Genomic DNA, 10518 nt, shown 5'->3' with positions numbered 1-10518 from the left:
CAGAAAAGGCATAGAGACTTAGTATCTAATCCTGCAAAGTGCTGAATACCCTCACTTCCCAGTGAAGTTAATGGAACCTCATCAGAGGTGGATTCTGGTTTTGTGTGATCCTGGGCCAGAACACGTGGGGGCCGCACCCCATTCCTTCGGTCTGTAGTCCCCCCTTCCCCAGCGCTCCTGCTGGGAAGCGGGGTCAGGGCATGGGGGCGCCCGTTTTTCTGGGGCCCCTGGGCACAGGCCCCACTGGCCCAGTCCCAGTGGCCAATCTGCAACTACTTTTCATCTTGTAGGTCTGGGCAATAATAAAGTCTGATGAGGTTCAACAAGGACAAGTGCAGAGTCCTTCACTTAGGATGGAAGAATCCCATGCACTGCTACAGACTAGGGACCGAATGGCTCGGCAGCAGTTCTGCCGAAAACCTAGGGGTTACAGTGGACGAGAAACTGGATATGAGTCAACAGTGTGCCCTTGTTGCCAAGAAGGCTAATGACATTTTGGGCTGTATAAGTAGGGGCATTGCCAGCAGATCGAGGGACATGATTGGTCCCCTCTATTCGACATTAGTGAGGCCTCATCTGGAGTACCATGTCCAGTTTTGGGCCCCACACTACAAGAAGGATGTGGAAAAATTGGAAAGCATCCAGCAGAGGGCAACAAAAATGATTAGGGGACTGGAACACATGACTTATGAGGAGAGGCTGAGGGAACTGGGATTGTTTAGTCTGCGGAAGAGAAGAATGAGGGGAGATTTGATAGCTGCTTTCAACTACCTGAAAGGGGGTTCCAAACAGGATGGATCTAGACTATTCTCAGTGGTAGCAGATGACAGAACAAGGAGCAATGGTCTCAAGTTGCAGTGAGGGAGGTTTAGGTTGGATATTAGGAAAAACTTTTTCACTAGGAGAGTGGTGAAGCACTGGAATACTTTACCTAGGGAGGTGGTGGAATCTCCTTCCTTTGAGGTTTTTAAGGTCAGGCTTGACAAAGCCCTGGCTGGGATGATTTAGTTGGGGTTTGGTCCTACTTTGAGCAGGGGGTTGGACTAGATGACTTCCTGAGGTCCTTTCCAACCCTGATATTCTATGATTCTAACACAGTTTGGGGCTCAGGACTTCTGAAAATCGCCCAGAGTTATGCAAGAAGATTCAGGCAGAGCCCAAAGGGTCCAGCCTTCCTCACTCTGTCTTCTGCTTTAGTCACAAGAACATCCTGGTATATTCTGTTCTGGGAATAAATAGCAGAAGCAGCTAACGAGATAAGCACGTTAATGTACTACTCTTTATAATAAACTGAGTAAAAAACTACAAATATGTTGTGGTACCCTGTAATGGGCTTACTGTAAATGAAACTGAGACAAAAGGCAGCTCACCTGTATAAAGACAAAAATAATATTTATGAATTTTAGGCATGGCCCTAAACTACAATAAAATACACTCAGAATGACACTGTGTTTGAACCACAATAAGACCCGTTCAGAATGATGCTGTGTTTAAAAATTTAGATGATGCACAGTTCAGTCTGCAGGAATGACTCCAAATTAGGCCCATTAATAAAAGACCCTCATTCATTAATTTCTAGAAGAAATGCAAATTATTATTCTATCGCTATTGTATGTCATCTCTACTAAGTTAGTTCTTGTGTTTCTGTGTGATCCCTATTGTTTGCTGTCACTTCCTTTATGGCCTTCTCTGGCTTTTGTTTAAAGTAGAAAGCCAATGTGACCTCAAGAATGTTTCAGCTGCATAAACCATACACTAACCTCGCTCAGTATTTAGCTTCATTGTCCTCTTTCCTCACAGCTTCCCCTGTGTGTGTGCATGTGCAACTGGAGAAGCTTCTGTCTCCAATAATTTGCATTTCACTCATCTCTGCTGGCCTCTAGCAATTATAGTGGCTTTTCACGCAGCCCCCTTCTCCATGTTCTAATCTTCTATCTCAATCCCACTGGTCTCCAAATATTCTTGTGGCTTCACTTTTTCTACCATCTGTTACATCCTGCATGACTCATCACTGGAACACAACAGAAATTCTTCCTCATGCTGAAGCAACAGTGCACTCAGCAAAGTACTTGTTCCCTTTCATAAGCAAAGGCAGCACACAGCTGTCACAAAAGCCGTGCTGCATTAAGGACAGAGGGGGAGATTTTTCAAAAACACAAATGCCAATTAGGCACATAGACCCAACCACAAAGGGACCTAGGAGTGTTGCAATGCCTAACTTTTAGGCACCTAGAAAATCATAGGCACAACACTGATCCACAAAGCCTGACTTAGCTGCCTAGGTTCCTGCACAATTAATGGGTAGAGATACATGTCCTACAATGACAGGTTTCAGAGTAGCAGCCGTGTTAGTCTGTTTTCGCAAAAAGAAAAGGAGTACTTGTGGCACCTTAGAGACTAACCAATTTATTTGAGCATAAGCTTTTGTGAGCTACAGCTCACTTCATCGGATGCATTCAGTGGAAAATACAGTGGGGAGATTTATATACATAGAGAACATGAAACAATGGGTGTTACCATACACACTGTAACCAGAGTGATCACTTAAGGTGAGCTATTACCAGCAGGAGAGCAGGGGGGGGAAAACCTTTTGTAGTGATAATCAAGGTGGGCCATTTCCAGCAGTTGACAAGAACATCTGAGGAACAGTGTGTGTGTGTGTGGGGCGGGCAGGCGGGCGGGGGGGGGATGATAAACATACTCTGGTTACAGTGTGTATGGTAACACCCATTGTTTCATGTTCTCTATGTATATAAATCTCCCCACTGTATTTTCCACTGAATGCATCCGATGAAGTGAGCTGTAGCTCACAAAAGCTTATGCTCAAATACATTTGTTAGTCTCTAAGGTGCCAGAAGTACTCCTTTTCTTTTGGTGTCCTACAATGAGATCCACAAAGCCAGCATGCTAAGTAAGGAGCCGCCTAAGCCAGCCAATGGGAGATGTTGACCAACTAAGCTCCTCCCCCACTCCCTCTCAAAGTTTGGGCTGCAAAGTCCAGGCTGACGAGAGGCACCTGTCCCTGCTTGTGATTCATGAAGCCAGGGAAGAAGACAGGCATTTGGGACCTAGAACAAAACATCTGGGATGAGGAGCTCCCTTATAACTTTTAGCCTAGTGGTTAGGGTACTTGCCCAGGATGTGCAAGACCCGCACTTCAAGTTCCCGCTCCACCTGAGCAGGAGATGTGATTTGAACAGGGATCTGCTACATCACAGGTGAGCACTCTAACCACTAGGCTATAGTAATTCTAACCCTTTCATTGCCCCAGTCAATATTTATTATTATTTAATTCAAGTAGAAGAACTTCAACAGGAGAACGTGAGGGAGTTCTACATCACACTATTCCATAGTCTAGTGGTTAGAACACTCCTGAGAGTTTGCCAAGTGCTGTTCAAATCCTTGCTCCCCTTCAGGAAGAGAGGGGATTTGGAGCAGGGGGTCTCCTACAGCCTAGATGAGTACCCTATCCATTAGGATAAAGGTTATAATGGAAGTCTGTGTCCTTCTCCACCCTGATTTTGGGTGGACTAGCCTGAGGGGGTCTGATCTAATAGGCAGCCTCTAAGCATGCCTAGAAAATCAGGCCCCTGTACATGAGATGGGCAGTTCAATGCTGCTTTTCTCTGGTTTGTGAATAGCTCTGGGTCTTGGCAGGAGAAAGTCAGCCAGGTGCATACAGTGATACTGCAGTGCACAGGCCCAGAGGAAGAAATTTAGATGCCCAGTGAGTTTAGGCACCTACAGGGATAGGTGGCAGCCGAGTAGGAGTTTTATAGATCGCAGTGGTGTCTAAAAATGGGACTTAAACATGTAAGTACCTTTGTGGGTGGCGCTCTTATTTTCCATTGACTTCCAATTCCAATTCCACCTAAATTCCATTTGTGCCTTTGAAAATCAACCCCCTGAATCTCCTACAATGATAGCAACGTGTCCTGTGCTTTTGCTGCAGCCTTAAATCTGGAGGAAAATACAAATGAATCGCTTCATAAAGCCTTCTATCTGGTGTTCTAAGGACAGACGAATCATACCTGCTAAATATTCAGACCTTTTTCCAATACAATACCTTTTTATGCTTAATAATTACCTCCAGGCTTTTACTCTAATTAATCATTTGGGTCTAGTCAGCCACTGATGAATGTGCATAAACTCCCACTGATGCTAAAGACTATATAAAGTAAAAGGTAAAAGGCTCCTTAAAAATAGTAATTTTTTGGTGACAAGTAGATTTCTCCCCACACCAAAAAACAAAGATTTATTTTATTTTTATTTACAATCCAGAATTGAATCTTACTGGGTTAATAGTGTTTGTAGCAGGTCAGATTTGTTCAACAGGATGTCATTTAAGTATCAGACAGACAGTATATAGCACAAGAAAGTTTCCTGTCCGAATCTAAATCCTTCCCACGCTGGAAGATGTTGCATAGGACACAAACAAGTTTCCACCATCCCTATCTATTCTAGGCCACTCTTTGCATGTCCTCTATGTTGTAAAATCCCATAAGGTTTCATTCTCTGAATAGTATTCAACACAGGGATTCTTTTGATTGGCCCTTTTGCGTGTTCCACCAGGTGCCCATTGACATGCTGGCCATGGCAAATACTCTGGTTTCCTTCTCAACCCATATCCCAGATATTTCTATTTTCTTTTCTGGATAACTTTAGAGATAAGCAGTTCTTGAACTCTCTGATGAATCTCAGTATTTGTTAGAAATAAATTCCTTTTAAGAACTGGTATTTCAAGGCATTTTCTTTTACAGGTATTTACACATCTCACTGTACTTTTCCTGAAAAGGAAAATAAAAGACTAAGAAAGATTCAAAAGCAAGCTATACTAAATAAGTCTGTGATGTGGCAAGGAAAGAAAATGGTTTCTAGTATCTTTGAGCACGATTTCTGACACAAGGCTGGAAATAGCAGTCCAAATAGCACTTATACCATTTTCAATGCTGGTTTATCTTCACTGGCTTGTCAGCAACAGAGATGGATAAACTGATGTTTGAATATGTATTTGGACGTGGCCCTATAGTTTGGATAGGCTCTAAATTTCCATCCTTAAATTTCAGAATTGACACCCCTTTGAGTTGATCGGGACCAAAGACTATGTTTGCAGTCAAATGGCCTAAAAAAGATGTAAATTTAAAAAGGAGAGATTCTACAGCAAGAAATAGAGTCTGTGGCTAATTCTGCAGTTGCAGAAACAAGAAATTCACAGGACCTGGCCTACAGGATACATCTTACTAAAACTTATTCCACTGTGGTGTCCATAGTTCTATGTCACCTTATAAAATAAAAAACATAGTAGTCAAAAAAGCCCACTCTAGACATTCTGAGACCTGGCTAAAACTACAAAAGAAAGCAGTGGGTTAAGGATGAAATGGAAGGGGTAAAATTTCAGATGCTCAGCACCTACAACCATTATTTGTATTCCTAAGATTTGAAGGTTCTCAGAACATCTCAGGAAGTTTTGACATTGTAAATCATATCCTCCTTGTTATTCTAAATGCATTTTATATTACATTGCCCCTCTCTTTATTCAAAAAAGGTCAGTGATTAAATATTTGTTTCTGTTCTTTCTGTTTCACTTCCTGACACCTCCATTTTAATCCTTGTAGTGGTGTTTTTGAACACTTCAAGATCTTTCAAAAGGAACTGAATCTCAGTGCAACTTAGTGGATCCTCAAAGAATCATGGGTACAATCTGAAAACTCTACTTGGCAATTTCTCTTTCATGGTTCTTGTGATGTTGTGTCAAGCCATACTGTGAAGACATTACATTGTGGATCTTTGATGACAATGATTTCTTTTTAGCTGTCACAGTTACCAAGTCAGTGAACATTTATTCATGCCATGTTAGTAGAAATATTATCTGGAAGATATATTAAAACATATGGTGCATATACTACAACTGATAGCTGTTAATTTCCTAATCACTAAATACAAAATGGCACAATTTTTAAAATTCTCCCTTCATTGTCTGGAGATTAATATTAATAAAATTTATCTACATAATTATCAATGGTAGGATATATTTGTTTGTGGTAAGGAAAGGTACAAATCCCATCAAAATTGTACAACCAAAAACTTCAACTTTAGGAGAGCTTTAGTTTTTGCCCAAATCTTGCATTTCTTAACTAAGCTGAACTCTCACTGAAGTAAACAGGGGTTTTGCTCAATTGAGGACTGCAGGATTTGGCTCTTTTGTCTTCTTCCATTATCACTTTGAGGTCTCAGAACATGACAGTGAGGGATCTGTGTAAGATTTTTAACCCACTACTAATTTGCCTAATCCTATGATCTTTAAATCAATTTGGTTTCATACCCAGAGGAGTTGCAATAAGAGTAGCTCTGAACAATGTTCACCTCTGTTCTTGTAATCTGTTAAATTAGGAGTTCTGGTTCATTTGCCAAGAAAGATCTATGGTTTACATGCTTTCTCAATGACTGACATATGCTGTCATCTACTGAGGTCTCCAATAGGTGGCACTGCTGGGACTACTCATGTTGCATGACCCAATATGCAAATCAACTCTGAAAAAGGGCTGCTGGGATATGCTTTTTACACAGTTGTGTTGTATTTTAAATGGTTTCAATATGTTTTAAATCTTATCAAAAATAGTTATTTATAGTTAAGATATTTTGGAAAGCTTTGTGTTACCATTAGGGAAAATGTTGAAAAGTAGATCATGTACCACAAGGGAGTATCAGAAAGAGGAACGGAGACATGGGGCTGTGTGGAAACTGATTAAGACATAGGTAAAGTTAGGTAATGTGGAAAGAGAGCCCCAAAAATCCTTAATATGGTATATTTCAAAGATTTAAGCAATACAAATGTCAAGTAAAAGTACCAGCTTAGGTTTGTTTGGGTTTTTTTAGGTTGTTGTGATTTTCTAAATATATTTGAGATGGCAATTTTGTTGCTGGCATCTATTTTTAGGTGCCTTATTCTTCCGAAATGTATAGCTTGTAGATTGACAATTCTATGCTTACTGTCATCTAAAGGTTTTTGTTTTAGTAAAATGTCTCCATTTTTGAGCAAATATTTGATAATGGCTTATCTTTAAAACTTTATATTTTCCATGAACTTACTCTGCAATAATGTCAAATGGATGGGATGTATGTGAAGACAAGTGATTTAGAAATAATTATACATGCAAAAATTATGAGGTGCATATTCAGTTGCCTATAATAACAGCAGGATTGGGCTCTGTGACAGATATGGCAAATTCCTGGACAAACCTTACTGAATTAAGTGAAACCTCACTGAATTAAATTTAAGAATCTGAGTTCACGGATTTAAAAATGCAAATGTTTATATATTATTGTGGGATTGTATGTAATGTCTCTGGGGGTAATGTAATGTCTCTGGGGGTAGATGTGACTAATGTAAACCCTAGGCAGTGTTATGAGCTTCAAAGGACTATTTGAAACACTGTGCCAGACAGGAACGAACCTTTACCGTTAAGTGGGTTTCCCAAGAAATCTCCAATGGGAGGTGTATGCAAATATATCACCTTTAGTTATGCAAGAACTGAGCCTTTTGAAGCTTTGCCCTAAGGAGGGGACCTTTGTCTGCTAATCACTTATTACATGAGGACAAGATCAGCCCAAACTGTATAAAGGAGGGACTCTCAGATTCAAGGAGGTGCTGGTTCTGAGCCAAAGTGGTTATAAACTTGTAACCACAGAAAAAACTCTTGGTGGGATTAAAAGGATTGACTCCTACCAGAGCCTTTGTTAGAGTTGGGGTGATTTCTGGAAAGCTTATTATCATATGTGTAGGTTATTTTATTGTTTTAATATGTTTTCTCCGTAATGCTTTCACCTTTAGAATAAATGTGCTTGCTTAGGAAAAGCCGTGTGGTACCTTAAAACTCTGGGCAATTATTCTGTTTATAGCTCCCATGGAAAGAAGCAAAGCAGGCCTACTTAGGCAGTCTGACTAACTGGGGAATTCACAGTATATGCAGGCACTGTGCAACCTGGAAACACCCAGGTCAGGAGGGAGACAGAGATGTGTGTCTCCACCCAAGAGAGGTGATAGCTGGAGAGCTGGAAGCCTGAGAGTGGGTGCTTTTGGTGGACCACAGATGGGGAATACAGGTGCAGATGCCCTGAACTGTGACAGCCTCATTACTGTAGACTGAAAGCTAAATCACAAAATAATCAAAATACAATATACGTACTGTGAGAAATAACATATTTGTGCAAAAAGTCTGGTTTCATTCAGTTATATCATAGTGGGCAACCTGCGACCCGCGGGCTGCATGCGGCCCATCAGGGTAAGCTGATTGCGGGCCGTGAGACATTTTGCAGACGTGGACTGTCTGCAGGCATGGCCCCCCGCAGCTTTCAGTAGCTGCGGTGGCCAATGGCCAGGAAGGGCAAACCATAGCCACAGGGAGCTGCGGGGGGCGTGCCTGCAAACAGTCAATGTCCACAAAATGTCTGCCGGCCTGCAATCAGCTTAACCTGATGGGCCGCATGCAGCCCGTGGGCCCCCCAGTTTGCCTGCCACTGAGTTATACTTTCTTATTTACCTCACTGTTTCATAATCATCACTGGCAGATTGTCCCGATTTTTAAATGCTAGGTTTTACTGTAAGCCCTGCATAGTCTTTGGCTTTCCAATACAAACAGCTCTAATATAAACACTTCCTGAATGGTACACAAGGAATCAAAAAACCCATCTTCCTTTAAGACTAGTTGTGTCATATTTTAAAGATATTTAGGTGCCTAGTAGAATTTTCAAAAGCACTGAGGTGCCTAACTCCCATTGGACTCCTAGTTCCTTTCATTCTGCACTGAATATTCACCCCAGTAGGCATGATCCTGTTCTCAATGAAATCAATGAAAGTTTTGCCAGAAACTAAAATAAAATATCAGGAACCCAAATTCCAAAAGTCACTTAATTAGAGCTGACAGCTTACAGTTTTATGTTTACTTTAAGTTATATTTTTATAGTCACTTTAAAATACCAACTGGTAAGCTAAATAGCAAATATTGTTCTTTTCAGAAACTTAAGATATGGGCATAGCTTCACAGGACAGTATCACAGATGGTGTTAGTCTAGTGGTTTTAACCAGGCCAGAAGGTGACTAAATTTCCCTTTTTCTAGATTTCCTTTTCTTAAGTTACCACACTCAATTCAGCTTTGATGCACTCTGTGGCTGTATCTTTCAAAGTGCATGGTGTACCACGGAACATATCAAATTTGAAACTGGTGGCACTGGAGACATGTTGAGCCCTTTCTAAAGCTCTCTGCAATGATGCTGAATGGCTAGTAACTTGGTACCTTTATTTTTGTTTCTCATTCCTTTCAAATTATTTTTGTAGCTCTATGATAAATAAAACAAGGAAGGCAAACAAGGTCCTAATCTGGCAAACATTTAAACACAGGAGTAGTCTCACTGAATACAACAGGATTTGTCATGTGCTTAAAGGTAAGCATATGCATGTTTACATGCTTAAATAACACTTATGAACAAGATTTAACTTGAATAACACTCAAAAAAGAAATTTTCAGTTGTATGGCTTAATTCTCCATTTTCTTGCAGTTGATGTAGTCACTTGTACCTACGCAAAGTGGGTGTAAAATGCTACTAAATTAGAATGTTTGACACTCATTTTGCACAGCTGTTTATGATTACATAAAGTGCAAGACAGTAGAGAATCAATCACAAAGCGATGACACTCTGTACTGTAAATGCTGGCAGCTACACTGCATTAACTTGGTGTATTTGGAATTTTGTGATTAATGAAGCATTGAAAATATAGCACATATATTCATGGAAGGGAGCATCAGAAGTTCCTCTTTACTGAGAGCAGTTGGAAGAGGGTGAAACTGTTATTTGCATTTTTTTTCATTAAGTAAAAGCTGAACACATGAGACAATGAAAACATACAGTAATCTGACATAAAACAAAACATTCACAAATACAGAAATATTAATAATTACTAACTGTAGTTTTGTTGGTTGGGTCAATATCACAATTCATTGCAAATTTTCTTAGGATCATCTTCTTTTCCAAGACTGTAACCCAATAAAATGTAAAAAAAATAGTTATCCAAATCCCTGTCTTTAAAAAGATCCCCTCATGTGATCTCATTCTTAGCCATGGTGTGACACATTTACTAGGTCACCTTCCCCTTTCTCAGAGTACCTTTTTCTCAGGCTCACATCCTAGGCTTACCAAATTCTATTTATGCGTACTCACGGTAGTGGTGTTAGCTCTCATAATTTTACATCTCATGATATTTGACATTTTCCTTAATGTCCCAGGTGCTGGAATTAAGGGAAGGCATAAAAATCTTTTGTTTTTAAAGTAAGGTGCTAGACTCATGTTTGCATTTAACAATTTGCAAAAGTGAATCAAGTGCACCCTAAAGATTCCAAAACCAGAAAGCAAAGAAAACCCCTACCCTGTACTGATGGTTTGTTATTTAATCTCAGAACATGTTTGCTATTCTTGTCTTTTGGAGGGGCTGGCAACTGCGTTGGGGAGATGGTTTTCTTGTG

The sequence above is a fragment of the Lepidochelys kempii genome, chromosome 3 (assembly GCF_965140285.1).
Source record: "Lepidochelys kempii isolate rLepKem1 chromosome 3, rLepKem1.hap1, whole genome shotgun sequence".
In the NCBI taxonomy this organism is placed as follows: Eukaryota; Metazoa; Chordata; order Testudines; family Cheloniidae; genus Lepidochelys; species Lepidochelys kempii.
Note: the sequence above shows the minus strand (reverse complement) of the source record.